General features: G+C 43.2%; 1 pseudogene; it reads right to left on the minus strand.

Moving 5' to 3' along the window:
* Positions 1-1,884: 1,884 nt before the first annotated feature.
* On the minus strand, positions 1,885-15,043 carry LOC111965500 (neuronal acetylcholine receptor subunit non-alpha-3-like; annotated as a pseudogene).
* Between the last annotated feature and the right edge of the window lie 7,675 nt (positions 15,044-22,718).

Consider the following 22,718-nt stretch of genomic DNA (forward strand, 5'->3'; position numbering starts at 1 on the left):
ACCTTTTTTGCTTTGTCATTATGGGGTATTGTGTAGATTGATGAGGGAATTTTAGAATAAGACTCCAACCTAATAAAATGTGGGAAAAGTCTGAATACTTTCCGAAGGGACTGTGCATTCATAGAAGCCACAATTTGCAATATTAAAGATGATCTACCCCCTAAAAAAATGTGAAATACAAATAAACTGGGACGCCACAAATCTCACCAAAGGGACAGGAATTATACCCAAATAGTGGCCTGTACCTGTCCCCATTTCACTTGGTAGCGATGCACCATGCCTCCAAACACAGCTGCCTTCGCCAGTTTCAAATCCTTTCTCGACCACTTCTTCTGAGGAAGAATGCACCAATGTGGTGGCATTTGGGAAGAAAAGAGGGAATATATGTGTGAGAGACAGCAACATGTATTACATATTGTGAAGATTCAGGACCAAAGGATTGATAGACAAAATAAATATCTCCCATATTTAGGCCTACAGCAAAAACTTAGCTGTGTAGGAGACACCTGACAATCATTGTCATACCAAGGTTGCCCCCTAGTGGAATAAAATAATGCTACACTTAAAACTATCACGTTCATCTTGTCTGTAACATCCGCATCACTCTGTGCGTTCTAAACAGTTCCAAGCTAATCCAAATTAAGGGATTTAGACATTCAATACTGCATGATGAAATACAAACTTCTATTATTCAAAATATCTTTATTCTGATTTGACGTACATCCGGAACAATTGTTTGTAGAGTTGATTCACTGTGTTGCTCTCATACTCATTAACAGTAATCACATACGTGACCTCAGTGGGGGGAGAAAAAGTTGTCTATACAATGTACTTGAATAATAACTTATTATAATTAACTAGTTGCTAAAGTGCTCAAACTAGTATGAAATAAAAGTCACAAAGGACACAAAACCCAAATCAAACAAACAAAAAAACAGAACCCAAACAATCCCTTGCTAATGAGGTCCCTCGACGAACACAAATAGAACACTGATCGTCCAATCAGAGTGGCCTGGATGCCGCCGCCATTCTACTCACAGACGAACCAAGTTACACTAACTAAGACCACAATAGTTGGGTCACAAGCTGATAATGGTTTTGAGGAGTCTATTGAGAAGAAGTCAGGCAGAACTATGTAAAATGTTGTTGGTACATACAGTAACTACAAAGAATATATTGTAAATATTACACTAATTCAAAGTATTTCAGTCAAAGTTTGTGCTTAAGAATTTGTGGCTTTGAGACAAGCTAATATTTGTAATTCATTGTCTGTGCAGTGAGTGAACTCTGTCAGTGTAATATGTAAATGTGAGTAAAGGCTCTATAGCAAGGTGATGTGCTATTCTGACTCAAGGTGTGGCAGGGGAAGGCAGGGCATAGCTCAACAGTATGGGGTTGGCGTCTAACCATAGCAAGTTGGCTGAAAAGTTCAGGAGAAACTGGAGACGGAGGGGCTATAGATCCAGGCTGGAGGTCAGGGTTAAATTGTTGGTAGGGTGTCCTGGCCTCAGTTTCATTTGGGGAATTAGCATCAGAGGGCGAATCGGCAGGGGGTGCTGAGTTAGTGGGGGGGGGGGGGGGGGGGGGGGGTCCTGGTCCGGACTGGGGAGGGAAATTAGTTAGAAGGGGGGTGCTGGTTTCCCAACGAGGGAGGGGTGATGATTTAAAGTGGGGTGCTGGGTCCGGACTGGGGAGGGGTACTAAGGAATATATGCAGGGTAAAAATGAGGATGGTCCCCAGGATCGACACGGTGAGGAAGGCCCACAGAAATATCCTGTTCAGAACCTGAGCAAAAAACTTCCAGTCCCGCACAACCTGGAATGAGGAGAACAGGAAAAGCAGGAAAACTCAGCTGATGATTATATAATTATTTACATGGCATTACACTACATATCTTGTTGATTCAAACATATAGCATTGTGACCCACCTCGCTGATAAAGTGTTTCTTGCGGAAATGGCGGCTGATGTAGCGCACTGAATACGTAGCTCTCTCCAGCACGGTGACCCAGGCCTGACTCTCATCCTCTTTCCCCTCCAGAAGACTGTACATGGGTCTACCCGCTCCCCCTCTGATCCCCTCTCCAGCCCCCAGACCAGGGCTTCAGCTCTGGGCTCTCCGGTGCCAGCTCTGGATAGTGGTACCTATCAGTGTGGCCCACATGCACAGCATTCTGGGTAGCCTCTGAAGGAAGAGGGAGCGAACCCAGGGGGACATGGGGTGGTAGGAGGTTGAGGAGCGGTGGTGCACGTTGATGACCAACACCGTGACGATGATGGAGAGATACGAAGATCATAATGAAGAGGAGATACTCCCTGATGAGAGGGATGACCTTGGAGGAAGATGGGGTGATCTCTTCTATGACAAGGAGGAACACAGTGAGCGACACAAGGACGGAGGTGGAGAGAGAGAGAGAGCTTCTCCCCTTTATCCGACAGAAGATAGAACACCAGCACGGTCAGGAACGACAGACCGAGACACGGAATAATAAGAGAGTGTATAGAACAGCGGGAGACGTTTCAGAATGAACGAGTACGTTATAAAGGGGAAGGAATACCTCGCGTCCCGCCGGTTTCCTCTGGCCCCCGTGGCGTTCAGGATCTCCCTCTCTCCGTTGTCGAAGAAGTCCTTCCTGTCTACATAATCACCTAACAGGATCATGTCCACCATGTTACCATCGTATGTCCAGGATCCAAACTTCATGGAGCGGTTTTGTCTGTCGAAGGGGAAGAAGGTGACGTCCATAGTGCAGGCTGACTTGTAGCTGGCCGGAGGGGTCCACGTGATCCTACGGTTAGACTTAGCGATGGCTTTGGTCATCAGGGAGCCCTCAAACCGCCCGTCAGCACTGGGGGACGGGAGTAATAAGAGTTAGGGTTATTGTGCATATAAAACATACATTTTAGGAAAACATCAAACAAAACGGTCTATTAATGTGAACCATTAGTGTGAAAATAGGTGGATGTAACTCTGTCTTGTCTGAAGACATTATGCTTAATGGTGCTCATCATAATATGTGACATATCATAGAGCTTACTTCTCATAGAGCACGATGTCGGGCAGCCGGATTGTCTCAGACGGAACTCCGATCGATGTGATCCCACCATAGTCCTCAGGGTTCCATCGTAGTTTATCATCTAGCCACTCCTGTTGAGGGACATATTGCTATCTATCCTCATCTATGGAAAACAGGCTGCAACCTCTTTTCCTCCTCACCTGCCACAGCCACACATTAGTAGTCATCAGCTGGTTCGTCTCATCCTGAGACAGACAGAGACCAAGATATCATGTAGAGTAGACATCCAGGTCAGAATCATGTCTGTTTGAGGCCAAATTGCTTCAATTCCTTGTTCATTATTCCATCTCATTTGAATGGAGCGCACACACACGCACACCAATAGCGTGCACAAAATCATGCTATTGTAATATTCAATTAAATGTAAGAAAAGGACCACACTGGTAAGCAAGACTTTGACAGAAGGAGAGAAAATGAGAGGGAGCGTGGAAGGAAAGTGTATAAGTAGCGGGGATCAGCTGTCTGATTGAGTTTGAGGTTGTGGGGATCACATAGTCCAGAGGTGACCTAATACAGGACAGACACCTAGCAACACTGGTACCACTCATCAGCCTGGCGCAGAGCACCTCTCTCACTAGCTCACCATACCTCTTTCTCCTGTGTTTCACCTCTCGCTCTTTCCCCATCCTCCTTGTTCTATTACATTTTKCAACCTCATCTCTCCTCCTTTCATTCTCTTTCTCTATGGTGTGAGAACATCAGTTCGTATTCACAACAACCCTTTTTGATAATTACATACCACAGGCCTCTCCCCCTATACCCTCAGAGAGACAGAGACGAATACATAGCCTGCTGTCACGATCGTCTTGACTTTGAATGGAGGACCAAAACGCAGCGTGTGAAAAATAAGACATCTTCTTTTAATGAAGGAAAAAACAAACACTTACAAAATGAACAAAACAACCGATCGTGAAGCTAAGAAGAACTAAGTGCACACATGCAACATAGAACATAGACATAGACAATTACCCACAAACGCATGATGCCTATGGCTGCCTTAAATATGGCTCCCAATCAGTGACAAATGAAAGACATCTGTCTCTGATTGAGAACCACTCAGGCAACCATAGACTTACATAGACAACTACACTAGACACTGCCCCATACACATACAACAACCCCTAGACACTACAAAAACACATACATACCCCATGTCACACCCTGACCTAACTAAAATAATAATGAAAACAAAGATAACTAAGGCCAGGGTGTGACACCTGCTGTGTGTGTAGGTGAGGATAATATTTAACACCATGACTGGGACTGTTCCATTAGCTGCTTGTGTTCTCTGACAGAACAGCTAACCCATCTCAGCCTATCACATCTGGCCCTGAAAAAGAGCGTGTTCTGTGAGGTCTATAAAAGGAGAGAAAAAGCTAGATGGAAGTTCTATGGAGGCCAACAGCTTTACGTCAGGACCTTGGACAGCTCAGCAGAATGGGGCTGTTTCACTGGCAGTGCTCGTTTTGTTTCAGCAACATGGACAGAATTATAATTCTGGCTTAAAAAGTACATGGCTCAAGCCATTCAGACAAGATATTTYGAATCCTTTGTGTCTTTCATTGTTTGTTTGTACGGTACGGTCTTTCGTCACTGTGTGTGGGGGCGTTTAGCATGCGAGTGGCGTGTGTGTGCGTTTCGCTTCAATTCCTTGCTTGTGTGTGTGCACGTGGTGTAGTGTGCATCCTCACCACGTCCACCAGCTGTGAGATCTTGAGTCCGAAGCGTACTGTGACCGTGTCGTTGGCATGCTGGATGGGCCGTGCACTGGTACCCCTGGAACAGGGGAGAAGAGAGGAAGAGGTGGCGTAGAATAGAAACTTCACTTTAAGTTATGTATAAGATCTTAATAAGAAACAATCATTTTATCACCAGCTGTCAATTAAACAATTATTTCCAATATAAATTCTTAAGGACCATAGACTAATGGTCTCTAATTTTAATTTAGCATGTAGATAGTGTTTACTGTGGTTGCATAAGAAGGGGTTGTGGAATATGAATCTGATTACAAACAGTTGAACAATGGGGGTGGGCGGCACAGAGACAGGCTAGAGACCTGGCTACTCAACTGAAACCCCTCATGAAGAGATGTGTATAGCTGAAAAAAGTATGTGTCTTTTGGTGGTCTCGTTCTGTCTCTCCCGCACTTTAAATATTGTGTGTGTGTGTGTGTGTGTGTGTGTGTGTGACCCTTAACCTGCAGCTAGAGTTGATTCACCCTCTGGCTCCCCATCTGTCAGCCCTAACTTCCTCTCCATCCAGGAATCAAAACGATGTATACATATTTATGTATAGAACTGTATTTTGTTTACTTAACGTTAGAAATGAAATGCAACCCTTTACTAAGATTTTGCCATCTTCAACATAACCTTCACACAACGTSSAYMMGMMGGGGGGGGGGGGGGGGAGTTTGAATGGGGTTTAAACAGGATCCTAAACCAATCAGAGGAACGTCTACGGATCCACAGCACTGGGCAGATTACCAGGCGTGGGTGCGCACCTGTGAGGAAACTGTAGACTAAAACTGTAGTCTACCTGTTGTTGTGAAAATTCTGAGATACCGGGAGTTAGCTTGGTAGTCTGATAAAGCTAGGCTATATTATTTGCCACTATGGGAAAGATAAGGAGGAATTGGAAATAGTTCAGAAAAGAGTATGATATAACTTTAGCATATATAGGTTATCCAACAGTCATGCGTATAGTGAACATGAACTTCTGACATTTCTCACCAAGAAAATCACATTTTGARGCTTAGCAGCTGCTGGGGTGAGATGTATTTTCTCTGCAGTTCGCTTGTCTGCTTCTCTCGCCGTGGTTCTCCACATGCAGGTCACAGACCGTCCACTAGGGCTCGCTAAAAGCAGTGAAGTCTGGCTGGATGTCATTCTCTGTAGCTTTCATTTGATAAAATATATGACACACGTCTACCAGTTCTTCCTCCTAAGGGATGCCGATAAAAGGTTAAGGGTCAGCCTGTCCTCCAAGAGAAGAGTGAGTGGTGCTAGAGCCTTATCTCGTTCTTTATTGATTGACAGCTGCATGTAGCCTACTTAGAGAGGAAGTTCTTTACTATGGGACAAGGGGCTTCAGGGGGAAGAGGGAAGGATGGCTGACTGTGCTTTGGGAATCTCACAGCAGACTGAACTTAAACCTCTTCTGACCTTTTTCTGACACGGCAGAGAGAAGGAGTATTATTATTGTTGCCTTATTTCTGTTGGTCCCACCATTCTTTGTTATATGCATACTTTGACAATGTAATTCATTTAACTTGCCATGTCAATAAAGTCTACTGAATTGAATTGAATTGAGAGAGAGAGAGTTTGTGCATGCCTGCGTGCCCGTGCCTGGGTGTGTTTTTTCTGTTTAATCTTTACCCCCTCCCTCCTCTCACCATCCATCCATCTCTCCTCTGTCTCTCTCTCTCTCTGTCTGTCTAAGACTGATCTTCTATGTTGATGTTCACCCTGTCACGTTCCATCAGTTAGTCAACCTCAGTGTTCTGACTCTATGATGTGTCACTACACACAGACTCTGAGAGCCCCTGACAGGGCCTGCCTGACATGTCCCACCCAAACACACTGCTGACCCTGCAGCCCAGTAGTCCCCCATGGGCTTTACTCTAAGGCCACACCACACTCTGGGAAACACATACAGTCTCTCTCTCTCTCTGTCTCTCTCTCTCTGTTCCCATGGTCACTCACTTCTCTAATGTGGCCAGTGAGTATGAGCGGCACCATGACTGACAGTGTTTCACAGTGTGAGAGAACAACCAACAGAGACACAGAGTGACCACCAGGTGGGAGAACTGGGAACTGTCTCAATTGTGTGTGTGTTTGCATGGGCGTGTGTGTGTGTGCACCCGCTCATGCATACGTGTAGCAGGTGAGAGAACCGGGCACAACATCAGGATTAGTGTGGCATAACTGGGTTTGCAGCAGAGCAGAGAGCCCAGACGCAGCGCCAACCTCAGCTCCTACTTGTGGCACCCCAAGGGGCACAGCGAGGTGCCAACCTCCTCAAAGAGAGATAGGGAGTATTATTATTTAGTATTTTATTGGGATCCCCTTCCTGGTGTCCAAACAGGAAACAATAAATGCACTACATAACACTACATAACATTACATAATACTACAGAACACTACATAACACTACATAATCTCCTGCCTCTGCCTCACGCTTCAGAAACAGGAGATGGCTCTTTCCCTATTAGCCATTCCGTCTTGAACAAGCCAAGGCTCGGGCAAGGCCACCCACCTATATAATACAATACATAATATAGTGCAAATTACAATACCGAATATTTAAACATGACTGTGTCTCTTCACAGTCCCCGTTGTGCCGTAATGTGTTCTTTTATCAGTTTTTTTATTTAGTTTTATTGCTAGCTAGCAGAGAGTTCCATGTAGTCATGGCTCTATTTAATACTGCGCGTTTCCCAGCCTGTGTTCCGGACTTGGGGACTGTGAAGGGACTTCTGATTGCATGTCTTGTGTTGTACCGATGACTGTCTGAACTGTGTGCCAACTGCTTGAAGAGACAGTTTGYTACCTTTAACACATCAACACCTCGCACAAAGACCAATAYTGATYCAGTCAATCTCTCCTCAGCTTTGAGCCAAGAGAACATCTAAGTGCAATACGTGCTGCTCTGTTCTGGACCAACTGGAATTGACCTACAGTACCAGTCAAAAGTTTGGACACACCTACTCGTTCAAGGATWWTTTTTTTTTTTTTACTATTTTCGACATTGTAGAATAGTGAAGACATCGAAACTATAAAATAGCACACATGGAAACATGTAGTAACCAAAAAAGTGTTCAACAAATCAAAATATATTTTAGATTCTTCAAAGTAGCCACCCTTTGCCTTGATGACAGCTTTGCACACTCTTGGCATTCTCTCAACCAGCTTCATGAGGTAGTCACCTGGAATGCATTTCAATTAACAGGTGTGCCTTGTTAAAAGTTAAATTTGTGGAATTTCTTTCTTTCTTAATGCATTTGAGCCAATCAGTTGTGTTGTGAAAAGGTAGGGGTGGTATACAGAAGATAGCCCTGTTTGGTAAAAGACCAAGTCCATATCAAATCAAATCAAAGTTTATTTGTCACATGCGCTGAATACAACAGTGAAATGCTTACTTACAAGCTCTAATCATGGCAATAACAGCTCAAATAAGCAAAGAGAAACYACAGTCCATCATTACTTTAAGTTTCTTCAAGTGCAGTCGCAAAAACAATCAAGCGCTACGATGAAACTGGCTCTCATGAAGACCGCCACAGGAAAYGAAGACCCAGAGTTACCTCTGCTGCAGAGTGCTATTTCATAGTTTTGATSTCTTCACTGTTATTCTACATTGTAGAAAACAGTAAAGATAAAGAAAAACCCTTGAATGAGTAGGTGTGTCCAAACTTTTGACTGGTACTGTATGTCCCTCTTTGCCACACATGACCATACACCAGGRCAGTAGTCCAGCTGAGACAAAACTACGACCTGTAGGTTGACTGAGATGTCAAGAAAGCAGAGCAATGCCTTATCATGGACAAACCTCTTCCCATTTACGCAACCATTGAGTCTACATGTTTTGACCATGACAGCTTGTTATCTAGGGTTTACACCCAGCAGTCTCGCCCCCTCAACTTGCTCAGTCACCACATTATTCAATAATAGATCTAAATGAGGTTTAGCGTTGAGTGAGTGATTTGTCCCAAAAACAATGCTTTTAGTTTGAGATATTTAGCAKCAGCCTATTGCTAGTTACCCATTCTAAAACTGACTGGAGCTCTATGTTAATGGTGTCAGTTATTTATACTGTGTACTGTTCAGCGTACATAGACACATAGGCTTTATTCAAGGTCAGTGGACGGTCATTTGTAAAAACAGAAAACAATAATGCCCCTAGCCGGCTGACCTGCGGTACACCACACTCAACTGCATTAGCGTTAGAGAGGCTTCCATTAAAGAAAACCCTCTGTGTTCTATTAGAMAGGTAACTCTCAATCCATTATAAGGCAGAGGATGCAAATCCATAACACCTACGTTTTTTTTGCAATAGGTTATAATCAATMATATCAAAAGCTGCACTGAAGTCTAACAAAACAGCTCCCACAAACTTCTTGCTATCAATTTCTTTCAGCCAATCATCAGTCATTTGTGTCAGTGCGAGCATGTTGAGTGCCCTTCCCTATAAGCATGCTAAAAATCTGTTGTTTAATTTGTTTTCTGCAAAATAACTTTGTATTTGGTAAAATATATATATTTTTACAATGGTAACCGGCTGATTGGTTGGCTGTTTGAACCATTAAAGGGTGCTCTGCTATTCTTGGACAGTGGAATAACCTTGTCCTTCTTCCAGGCCTGATGGCACACACCATCTTCTAGGCTTCATATGAAGTCAAAATGTATTCCGCTACCAACCTCAGCACTTTACTGTCCATGTTGTCGGTACCAGGTGGCTTGTCCTTATTTATAGATGTAACGACAAAGAATTCACCTCTTTCACACCCACTTTGCGAAACTCAAAACTACAGTGCTTGTCTTTCATTATTTGGTKTGTTGTGCAAGAATATGAAGGCTCAGCATTTGATGTTTGCATGTCATACCTAAGTTTGCTAATCTTGTCAACAAAAAAAGTTATTAAAGTGGTTGGCAATATCAAAAGCTTTTGTTATGAACAAGCCATCTGCCTCAATGAAGAATGGAGCTGAGTTCGCTTTTTTGCCTATAATTTTTTTTAAGTACTCCAGATTGCTCTTTATATCATCTTTGTTCCATAGCACAGTTTCTTCTTCTTTTTGTTGAGTTTAGTTTCCTGATTTCTCAATTTACTGTATGTTTGCCAGTGTGCTGTGTTGTCAGAATGATTTGCTATTCCCTTTGCCTCATCCTTCTCAGCCATACAGTTTTTCAATTCACCATCTATTCATGGGGATTTGGCAGTTCTAACAGTCCGTTTCTTGTTGGGTGCATCCCTATCTGTAACAGGAAGATGCAGTTTCATAAATGCTTCAAGTGCAGCGTCAGGTTGTTCCTCAACATACATCAGACCAACAAATATTTTTCACATCTTTGTCATAGGAATCATTGCAAAACCTCTTGTATGATCGCTTATACACAATTTTAGGTCCAGTCTTGGGAGCTTTGTTTTTTCTAGATATGGCTAAATTATTATCAATGTGGTGTGGATAGTGCTTTAGAGCAGATTTCTGCAGCATTAGTAAAGATGTGATCAATACGCATGGATGATTTACTTCCTGTTCTTTTTGTAAGTACCCTGGTAGGTTGACCTGAACCTGAACCAGGTTGCAGGCATCGGTTACAGTTTGACGCTTATTTTTGAGTGGACAGCTTGATGACAACTAGTCAATTTTTAGGTCACCTAGAAAATACACCTCTCTGTTGAAATCACATGCACATGCAAATCACACGAGCATTTCACACATATAGTCCAAATACTGACTTTTAGCACTTGGTGGTCAATAGCATCTTCTGTGCGAGAATAAGCTTTAGGTGAGGCAGATGAATCTGTAGCCATGTTACTTCTACGTCATCTGACATGAGATCCTCTCTCAGCCTAACAGGAATATGACTCTGGACATACTTGGCAACACTGCCTCCATTTGCATTTCTATCTTCTCTTTACAGTTGAAGTCAGAAGTTTACATACACTTAGGTTGGAGTCATTAAAACTCATTTTTCAACCACTCCACAAATTTATTGTTAACAAACTATAGTTTTGGCAAGTRGGTTAGGACATCTACTATGTGCATGATGCAAGTAATTTTTCCAACAATTGTTTACAGACAGATTATTTCACTTATAATTCACTGTATCCCAATTCCAGTGGGACAGAAGATTACATGCACTAAGTTGACTGTGCCTTTAAACAGCTTGGAAAATTTCAGACAACTATGTCTTGGCTTTAGAAGCTTCTGATAGGCTAACTGACATCATTTGAGTCGATTGGAGATGTACCTGTGGATGTATTTCAAGGCCTACCTTCAAACTCAGTGCCTCTTTGCTTGACATRATGGGAAAATGTAAAGAAATCAGCCAAGACCTCAGAAAAAAATTGTACACCTCCACAAGTCTGGTTCATCCTTGGGAGCAATTTCCAAACGCCTGAAGGTACCACGTTCATCTGTACAAACAATAGTACGCAAGTATAAACACCATGGGACCARGCAGCCGTCATACCGCTCAGGAAGTAGACGCGCTCTGTCTCTTAGAGATTAAAGTACTTTGGTGAGAAAAGTGCAAATCAATCCCAGAACAACAGCAAAGGACCGTGTGAAGATGTTGGAGGAAACAGGTACAAAAGTATCTATATCCACAGTAAAACGAGTCCTATATCGACATAACCTGAAAGGCCACTCAGCAAGGAAGAAGCCACTGCTCCAAACCCGCCATAAAAAGCCAGACTACGGTTTGACCTCAATCCCATAGAAAATGTGTGGGCAGAACTAAAAATTGTGTGCAAGCAAGGAGGCCTACAAACCTGACTCAGTTACACCAGCTCTGACAGGAGGAATGGGCAAAAATTCACCCAACTTATTGTGGGAAGCTTGTGGAAGGCTACCTGAAATGTTTGACCCAAGTTAAACAAATTAAAGGCAATGCTACCAAATACTAATTGAGTGTATGTAAACTTATGACCCACTGGGAATGTGATGAAAGAAATAAAAGCTGAAATAAATCCTTCTCTCTACTTTTATTCTGACATTTCACATTCTTAAAATAAAGTGCTTGGAATTGTGGGAATTGTGAAAAACTGAGTGTAAATGTATTTGGCTAAGGTGTATGTAAACTTCCAACTTCAACTATAACCATGTATAGCTCCTACTGAATCATCTAATGAATTATCTAAGTGTGTTTCAGAGATGGTCAGAATATTAATGTTTTCTGACGTTAGAAAGTTGTTAATTTAATTAACCTTGTTTCTCAGGCCTCTAAAAAAAGGCTCAGTGCATACAGATACAGATCGCTTCAGTGCATACAGTGAAATTCAATTCTATGGGCATATYATTATTGCAGACAATACCCTCAGAGCTAACAGTTAAAGGAACATAGATTAGGTTACTTACATTGACTGCACTTGTATTCCCCTGTTGCTTYTTATGACAGGGAGGACTGGAGGGCTACCAAACCCAGACCGTCAGTCTCTTAAGTAGTGTGTTGTGTTGATGGACATAATCCTGGAACCCCTGCAGTTGGGGTGAATCCCGTTTCTTTTAAAGAGGTTGGCTGCTCCCACAGCAAGTCAAAATTGTCACAAAAGGAGACATTTCTGACAGACATAGAGACGCAGACACAGAGAGAGTGAGAGACAGAGGAAGAATAAATGATTTATCTCCCAGAGAACACAGAATCACATGAAAACACACAAATCAACTCCTCCCAGATCACACTGATGGATGTGTGTGTATGTGTGTGTGTGTGTGTGTGTGTGTTGTGCTTTCTATGCACAAGGAGGTTAAACCATTGAAGGGAAAGAGCTAATCTGATAATGGATTATGGCATTTACTCTTAGCTAAAGCAACCATACATGCTTCATGGGTGACAGACACAGTTACTGTTAAGAATAACAGTGTGCCTTAAATTAGAGAGTCACAGAGAGAGAGCGAGCTACTGTGGGAAACCATGCCTAAAGTGCACATTCTTTCTTTTGTATTTTTATTCCTTTCTTCTCCGCTCTTCGTTCCGTGGAAGTGGTCGGGAAAGGGGAGGCTGATTATCACAATGAAATTATATGGATTTTCCGCTCCACTTGGTGCCATGGGCCAGACAGCTGCTGCCTCTGAGAGGCTCCCGTTCACTCTAATGACTTGGAAAAGGGAAGTCTCGCGGGATAAAATACCTGCACGGCGGTTCCCTTCCCAGCCTATGGGGGGCAGCTGCTGTGTGTGTGTGTGTGTGTGTGTGTGTGTGTGTGTGTGTGTGTGTGTGTGTTGTTCCCCTATTTGCTTCTCTTGTTCTCTGGTTGTTTGCTGCTGCTATTGTTGATGTTGCTGCTGTTCTTGTTTGTCCCATAATTAGTAAATGCTGAATTTGACTGAGTAAAGGAGGATAAATAAGTAAAACAGTCTTCTTCCCCTCTTTCCCCTGCGGGTTAATCTTAATCTGTTTGTTATTTGAAGGATTAGACACGAGAGGCTAACGAGGGCCATCAAAGCTCAAATCACCCAGCTTCAAAGGAAATGCACAGAATATTGTCTCGCTCAAAGTTGTACTCTAACAGTAGCTGTTATAGGCTATACGTCCACTAATTAATACAGCAAGGCTACGCTAATGGTACAGTGTTACTACAACACTGTGATATGTGGTTGTCTCACCTAGTTAACTTAAGACGAATGCATTAACCTTCAGTTGCACTGTATAAGAGTGTTTGCTAAATGACTAAAATGTAAAAAATAATCATGAATAAATAAATAATTCCCCTGTTCTGGTGTTTGAAGATGTCTTTGTATGGTGCCTTGGTGCTCTGATGAACTGAGATCTCTCAACTATGAAAGGCTACACTCATCAGAGACGATGTGCTTGAAAACCTTCAAACTGGGTTGGTGCTGGGCTTCAATGGTTAATGGTTAACTGGGTTTAAGTGGCTACAGTACTTAGCTAGAGGCCCACATCCTGATCAGWGAAAACTGTCTCAGTGACTCAAAGCTGATCAAAGCAGGTGTATCAGAGGGAGAAAAATGTATGAGAGAAGAGGATTATGGGAAAATGGCCACTCAGCGTCGACATGGTGCATTCTGGGATGGAGGACTTGAGGGGTCATAGGTTAACTGACTGAGTTGAGAAGAAAGTCGTGACAGAAAAATAATAGAAATTCCTCATCTGACCCCAATCTCAAACATGCTCTCTCTCTCTATCTCTCTCTCTCTCATACACACAAGACATGTCCACATTCATGGCATGTCTGTCAAAATGATCTAGAAGAGGATGGCATATTCCCCTTAACATAGTCAGTGACCTGCATTTGCGTCACGCAGCCTATAGAATCCAGCCAACAATTGGCACGTGATGTCACAGCCCATAGGACAAGATTGACAAATGATGTCATCGCATCTGGGCGATGACAGCTGATATTAGGAGAAAAAGAGTTGACATCGGATGGACTAAAKCGCTAGCATGCAAACCACCACTACAACATCTCATACCTTCGTCCTTATCAGAGGGATGGGCTGTTCAAAAAGTTTGTGACTATGGTGTTTCTACCCCCAAATAGGTCTGATTAGTTATTAACGAACCACTTCACCACCACAGCAATTGATACTGTAGAGAAGTGCGGCAGGCTGCCATAATCGACATCCACGTCTTCGGCATCCAGAGAACAGTGGGTTAACTGCCTTGCTCAGGGACAGAATGACAGWTTTTTACCTTCTCAGCTCYGGGATTCGATCCAGCAACCTTTTGGTTACTAGCCCAACGCTCTAACCACWAGGCTACCTGCCCCCCAATAGCCTACCAATACCCCKATAATGACAAAGCAAAAACAGGTTTCTATAATTMTTTGCAAATGTATAAAAAATGAAAAGATTTTATATTACATGTACATAATATTCAGACCCTTTATTCAGGACTTTGTTGAAGSACCTTTGGCAGCGATTACAGCCTTGAGTCTTATAGAGTTTGACGCTACAAGCTTGGTAAACCTGTATTTGGGAAGTTTCTCCCATTCTTCTCTGCAGATCCTCTCAAGCTCTGTCAGGTTAGAGGGGGAGTGTCGCTGCATAGCTATTTTCAGGTCTRTCCAGAGATGTTTGATATYGTTCAAGTCCGGGCTCTGGTTGGGCCACTCAAGGACATTCAGAGACTTGTCCCGAAGCCACTCCTGCYTTGTCTTGGCTGTGTGCTTAGGGTTGTTGTCCTGTTTCTGGACGAAGGTGAACCTTTGCCCCAGTCTGAGGTCCTGAGTGCTCTGGAAGCAGGTTTTCATCACCACCCTACGGTTGTGCGGTGGTGCCACCATCCCTACGGTGGCACACCGTAGGGATGGTGCCAGGTTTCCTCCAGACGTGACACCTTAGCATTCAGGCCAAAGTGTTCAATCTTGGTTTCCTTAGACCAGATAATCTTGTTTCTCATGGTCTGAGAGTCCTTTAGGTGCTTTTTGGCAAACTCCAAGTGGGCTGCCATTGCCTTTAACTGCAAGTGGCTTCCACTTGGTTGTCCTTCTGGAAGGTTCTCCCATCTTCACAGAACATACTCTGGAACTCTGTCAGAGTGACCATCGGGTTCTTGGTCATCTCCCTGACCAAGGCCGTTCTCCCCCGATTGCTCAGTTTGGCGCGGACGGACAGCTCTTGGAGGAGTCTTGGTGGTTCCAAACTTCTTCCATTTAAAATACGGAGGCCACTGTGTTCTTGGGACCTTCAAGGCTGCAGACATTCATTGGTATCCTTCCCCAGATCTGTGCCTCAACCCAATCCTGTCTCAGAGCTGTACAGACAATTCCTCAACCTCATGGCTTGGTTTTTGCTCTGACAACACTGTCAATTTGGGACCTTACATAGACAGGCGTGTGCCTTTCCAAAACACATCCAATCAATTGAATTTACACAGGTGGACTCCAATCAAGTTGTAGAAACATCTCAATGATGATCAATGGAAACAGGATGCCACTGAGCTCAATTTCTGGCCTCATAGCAAAGGGTCTGAATACTTGTAAATAAGGTATTTCTGTTTGTACTTTGTCATTGTAGGGTACTGTGTGTAGATAGTTGGGGGAAATTCATTAATTCAATACATTTTAGGATAAGGCTGTAACGTAACCAAATGTAGAAAATGTCAAGGGGTCTGAAGACCTTCAAATGCACTGTAAGTAGGAGGATAGGAGATTTGGGTTGTGCCACAGGCATATGTTGAGTTGATCACGTTTAGAAATGGTTAGACTAATTCCTGTCTCCCTCCTCATCAGTATTGAATGGACGAGACAGAAACAGTCAGTGGGCTTAGTGTCACAAACCAAATCATTCCATCTTCAACATAGTGTAGTTATGAAACTGTTCCAACCTTAACTGATGCTATCATCAACAGCCTCGAACCACACACCACAACACACACACACACACACACACACACACACACACACACACACACACACAGTAGGGCTTGCCCTGTCTTCTCCATCTCTTCAGTGATGTCTCCCAACAGATTTAGCTGTGGTTTCCCCCCCCCCCTTCCTCTCCCCTCTCCTTCACAGGCACCCCTATAAGTACTACTGTGATTTTCACCCTGACATTGGAGAGGTGCTTCCCTGTCAAACACACACACATTCCTATCAGTTCCTGTGTTAGTGGTGGTCAATAATATTTCAGAGGTGAAATAAAGTCATTGGGCTGCCATACCTATTAGAGAATGGGGGTTTGGGGGTCACAAAGCGAAATTGATTCATACATGATAATAAAATTGTATTTCTACATGATATTACTATTAACATGGACCATCAAGCTATTTGACTCTCTGATTCTCTATTTTTGGACACCTGGGTTATCAGAAACAAATGTGCGAAATAGTTTGATGAATCTTAAGAATCTGACCTCATTGCCATTATCTCAATAAGTTGTAGCACAAGGTATGTCAAATCAGATAATGGGAAATGTCAGTCTGTAGTGGGAAGTATGCTTTGGAGTGATTGAAATACATCCAAAAGGTATTGGACAGTTCAGGAAAACATCAGMGATGACCATCAAACAATCTTATGTATGATGGTTTGTGGAGAATCAATTCATTTCCCTCAGGTATTCTGTGCAGCTTCATCATTCTCCCTTCTAGTGATTCCTGCACGGCTTGTGTCGTAGGTGGAAACCTAAGATACGTACGTGTTCCTGAGAGTGTTAGTTTTCAGGGATGGGGTAGTACCAGTCATAGTCAGTAATAGTTCCCACTGTTCAAAATCTAGAACAAAATTTGTAGGACGAAAATTATTTCAAGATGCGTTTGTCCCAGCCACTATGTGCTTAGGGTCTTGTCAAAAGCACATTCTGTTGTTTATCCAAAACTAACATGCTGTTCTTTTTCAAATTCACTGACAATGTCTCTCTGTCCTGCCATGAATATTCAACAGCAGTAAGTAAAATAAGACAGACAACACACCCAGTGTGTGGTGGTGTTTGTGTGTACTAATGTGAGCGGGAATGTGTGTGCATGCACAAGTTTGTGTGTGTGTTTGTGTGTAKTGTATGCACACAAGTTTGTGTGTGTGTTTGTGTGTACTCTATGCACACAAGTTTGTGTGTGTGTTTTGGTGTGCATGTGCACACAGCTTACCATTGTAATGAATTATTTCGCTCAGAGTCTCCTCCACTTAGCCACGGTCGTCTGGCCCCTGGCTTCCCTCCCTCAACGCGGGAGAACACCCCACCTTACCGTTAGTCTACTGCGGTACTGTCAGTCAACCATGCCCTTATACCACACATCTCCCTCACTGCAACCTGTATGTCCTTATGGCAGCCCTGTCACCTACAACAGCTGTGGCCCTTTACCTACAAACAGAAGGTCCAGGAAGAGGGCTCCAGGGGGAAATAGGGAGAACAGAGAGAAAGAGGGGAAAGAGGGAGAACAGAGAGAGCAGGGATGAGGTCAGAGCAGACGGAGAGGCACGGAGAGGGAGAGAGGGAAATAGAGAGAGAGCTAGGGCAAACACAAGGCCAAATGGAAGAATTTGAGCGAAGGAGAGGAGACGGAGGGGAGAAGGAGAAGGAGAGAGATGGGAGAGAAGCAGCAGGGTGGTGGAAACAGGAAACAGGTATTGATATGGACTGAGAGAAGAGAAGAGAGTGAAAGGGAGGTAGAGTGGGAAGGAGAAGACATTTAGAGATGGAGCAGGAGGAAGTGGGAGGAGGAGGGGTTACAGGGAAGAAGAGATGAAGCGAAGGAAATAGAGAGGGGCCCAAAGGAGGAGAAGGGCACAGGAGCACAGGAAGCTTCCTGTCTCAAACATTGTTGTCAGACTCTGGAAGTTTCTAAAAGTTTGATGACAAAAACACAGACCATACTACTGCCTGAACACACGCACACACACACACACACACAAACACTCAGACAATGCAAACACACACACACTTTGCGTTGAGTCTGATATGCTATCCAGGAGCTGGATGAGTGCCGTCACACTGTGAGCATGAAGAGAATAATGTACAATATTCACCCTGTGCCAGTCTTAATAATGCATTACTCTGCCACTTATGGTACGGATGTGCCGCGCCTCCTACAAGCTAGCCACGCTGTGAAAATACATCAGGCATTTCTGCTCCTGACACATCCCAGAGACGCATGAAGGAGTTGTTGGCTAAGCTTGGAGGTTGACTATATGCTTTGAGTTTTGCCACATCATCTGGGCCAATCATGTGTCAGAAGGCTAAAGTCTGGTGTGGATCATGATAATTTGAGGAAACAGCTATGTGACCAAGTCAGGATCAAAGATGAGGGAGGAGACAAAAAGAGAGGGATGAAGACAACAGCAMAGAGGGAGGGAGGGAGGTGGTGATGACAGGGGGAATGAGATGTAGACACAGAAGTAGCCTCTCTCACTCTATCCATAAATCCCACTCTTACATCCCTCCGCCTCGCACTCTGCCACACTCTCTCTCATCCTTCTCTTTCATGCCTCTCTCTCTCTCTCTGGCTGATCTTCAGGCCACATTATGAACAGCTCATGACAATGTCAGGTTGCTCTTTGGTATGGGTGGATGAGGGCAGGCAGGCAGACAGACATCTCCATATTAATGACTGGATGACTCTTCACCATTTCCTAATCCCACAGCTCCAATGTGGGACAGGGATTACATACCACCACGGGAGGGGTGTTATGAGCCAACCACAGTGTAGTCAGACCCACACTAGGTCTTAGACAGGCTCAGGCTCTAGTCTAACTGGGAGATGAACTTTAGAAGCACCACGTGACTCAGTCAGACACAGTGTGTGAGTGAGTGGTGTGATATACAATTGAAGTCGGAAGTTTACATACACTTAGGTTGGAGTCATTAAAACTCATTTTTCAACCACACACAAATTCCTTGTTAACAAACTAAAGTTGTGTAAAGTTGGTTAGGACATCTACTTTGTGCATGACACAAGTCATTTTTCCAACAATTGTTTACAGACCGATTACTTCACTTATAATTCACTGTATCACAATTCCAGTGGGTCAGAAGTTTACATACACTAAGTTGACTGTGCCTTTAAACAGCTTGGAAAATTCCAGAAATTTATGTCATGGCTTTAGAAGTTTCTGATAGGCTAATTGACATCATTTGAGTCAATTGGGGGTGTACCTGTGGATGTATTTCAAAGCCTACCTTCAAACTGAGTGCCTCTTTGCTTGACATCATGGACAAATCTAAAGAAATCAGCCAAGACTCCAGAAAAAAAATTGTACACCTCCACAAGTCTGGTTCATCCTTGGGAGCAATTTCCAAACGCCTGAAGGTACCACATTCATCTSTACAAACAATAGTACGCAAGTTTAAACACCATGGGACCACATAGCCGTCATACCGCTCAGGAAGTAGACGCGTTCTGTCTCTTAGAGATGAAAGTACTTTGGTGAGAAAGGTGCAAATCAATCCCAGAACAACAGCAAAGGACCGTCTGAAGATGCTGGAGGAAACAGGTACAAAAGTATCTATATCCACAGTAAAAGTCCTATTATCGACATAACCTGAAATGCCACTCAGCAAGGAAGAAGCTATTGCTCCAAAACCACCATAATAAGCCAGACTACGGTTTGCAACTGCACATGGGGACAAAGATCGTACTTTGGAGAAATGTCCTTTGGTCTGATGAAACAAAAATAGAACTGTTTGGCCATAATGACCATTGTTATGTTTGGAGGAAAAAGGGGGAGGTTTGCAAGCCGAAGAACACCATCCCAACCGTGAAGCACGGGGGTGGCAGCATCATGTTGTGGGGGTGCTTTGCAGCAGGAGGGACTGGTGCACTTCACAAAAGGAAGGAAAATTATGTGAATAATTTTGGTCGCAAATGGGTCTTCCAAATGGACAATGACCCCAAGCATACTTCCAAAGCTGTGGCAAAATGGCTTAAGGACAACAAAGTCAAGGTATTGGAGTGGCCATCACAAAGCCCTGACCTCAATCCTATAGAAGATTTGTGGGCAGAACTGAAAAAGCGTGTGTGAGCAAGGAGGCCTACAAACCTGACACAGTTACACCAGCTCTGTCAGGAAGAATGGGCCAAAATTCACCCAACTTATTGTGGGAAGCTTGTGGAAGGCTACCCGAAACATTTGACCCAAGTGAAACAATTTAAAGGCATTGCTACCAAATACTAATTGAGTGTATGTAAACTTCTGACCCACTGGGGATGTGATGAAAGAAATAAAAGCTGAAATAAATGTATCATTCTCTCTACTATTATTCTGACATTTCACATTCTTAAAATAAAGTGGTGATCCTAACTGACCTAAGAAAGGGAATTTCTACTAGGATTAAATGTCAGGAATTGTGAAAAACAGTTTAAATGTATTTGGCTAAGGTGTATGCAAATTTCTGACTTCAACTGTACAAGACTGTGTGTGTGAGTGTGTGTGTGTGTGTGTGTGTGTGTGTGTGTGTGTGTGTGTGTGTGTGTGTGTGTGTGTGTGTGTGTGTGTGTGTGTGTGTGACATTGAAGCACTATCAGGGGTCATATTGATGTAATTCAAGTGGCTGCTCTACCTAGTGTCTCTCGGACAGGGACTTGATGTAATTCAAGTGGCTGCTCTGCCCAGGGTCTCTCAGACAGGGACACAGAGAGACATCACGCATTAAAGCCAGCATGACATTAACAAGCCCCCAGTAATTCCTAGACGACTGTAGTTAACTCCCCACATCATCTAGCCTTCACAGTCTCCTCTTCCTTGATCCCTCTATCCCCTTACCTTCAACTGGATCTACATCTATACAAGAGGTGTCCAAACCCTGGCTTGTGGGCCAACTGCAGCCCCTGAATACTGTAGATATTTTATGAAATGTGGACTGCAATAGGAAAAAAAACATACAAGAAACTTGTGTCTGATAAAATGGAACATAACATTGGAATGGCTAGGGCTATTAGCTCAGTAATCTTTCATCTAGTTTTCCCTTCCCTGCCATTTCTCCCTGCCTCTCCTCTCCATTTATTCACCACRGTCCACTAAACGCTCCTCCATCCATGAGCTCACTTGTCCTCTCCCCCTCCATCTGCCTATGGGACRTATTGACCCCAATAAGGATCCCATGGTTTATATAACATCATTATGGCATGATTAACCCCTTTCATCCCGCCATTAACCCTCTCTGTCCKCAGAGCAGACACTGCCTGTGGCCAACAACACAAGCAACACACACACATAACACAAAACATCAGAGCCCGCCGGCCCTGTACCCATACACATGAAAAGCCCACTTGATTCCAGAAAAGCAAAGGGTGATTTTCCACCTATCCCCAGTCATAGATCGTATAACAGTCACGTTGCAACACGTATACACCTTGTCAATGAAAGAAACCAGACAGGATGGGTTTTCACATCTTTCTACAGAGAGGTTTTAATCTACAACGTGCATTTCAAAGTGTCTTTACAGTTTGTACATTTACATTGAGTGGTTAGTCGACCCCAGTGTGAAATGCAAACATGCTATCATGATATATTAAAGTCATAAAACCATGTCTGTACAGAAATCATATTTAAAGTCAGCATCTTTAATCATGCATAATCTATATATTTTCTACAGTACCAGTCAAAAGCTTGGACACAAACTATTTTGTGTGCGTGTGTGTGTGTTTTGTGTGTGTGTGTGTGTGTTCTACAGCAAAGCTGTCATGAAGGCAAAGGGTGGCTACTTTGAAGAATCTCAAATATGAAATAGATTTAGATTTGTTTAACACTTTTTTGGTTACTACATGATTCCATATGTGTTATTTCATAGTGTTGATGTCTTCGCTATTATTCTACAATGTAGAAAATAGTAAAAAATAAAGAAAAACCCTGGATTGATTAGGTGTCCAAATGTTTGACTGGTACTGTATATAAAGTATAACTTGGGCCAGGAGTATTTCCATAGAGTTGTTCCTGGTAAGGAAATACTCCTAGCCCTAAGCATAGCACAGAAGTGAAGATGGTTAAAGAAGCTAGAGATATAACAGACAGTAGACTACAGTATCATAACATGAACAGTATGCCATTAAGAGAGGCATCGTGTGGTTACTCCTTCAGTCAGCCACTGACTACATACGGCACAGAGCTACATATTCTAGATCCGTTTGGCATCATGTTTAGAACAAGAACTAACTTCTCTACTGGCATAATACAGGGGTAGTAACAGAGATGGTAACACATCAGTGAGAATGTAGTTGTCCTAAGAAAAGGGTTACACAGTAAATCACTGGTTATAATGAGGCAATGGCATTTAAAAAATAAAAATAAATGTATTGGACCATTGTCTTTTGTATTGTTTTTCCTGCTTTTGGACAGGAAGATAATAGATGCCGGTAGAAAGAGGAAATAAATAATGGGAGTGTGAGAGACAGAATTGAAAAATTGAAGATTGGAGAGAATGAGAGGATAACGGAAACAGAAAGACAACAAAGAAAGGAGAAAAGAGTAGTGTCATGGTTCATGTGAAGAAGCCGATGAGAGGCTGTAGGAACAGTCCCAGAGTTCC

This window comes from Salvelinus sp. IW2-2015, linkage group LG6.2, assembly GCF_002910315.2.
Source record: "Salvelinus sp. IW2-2015 linkage group LG6.2, ASM291031v2, whole genome shotgun sequence".
Lineage (NCBI taxonomy): Eukaryota > Metazoa > Chordata > Actinopteri > Salmoniformes > Salmonidae > Salvelinus > Salvelinus sp. IW2-2015.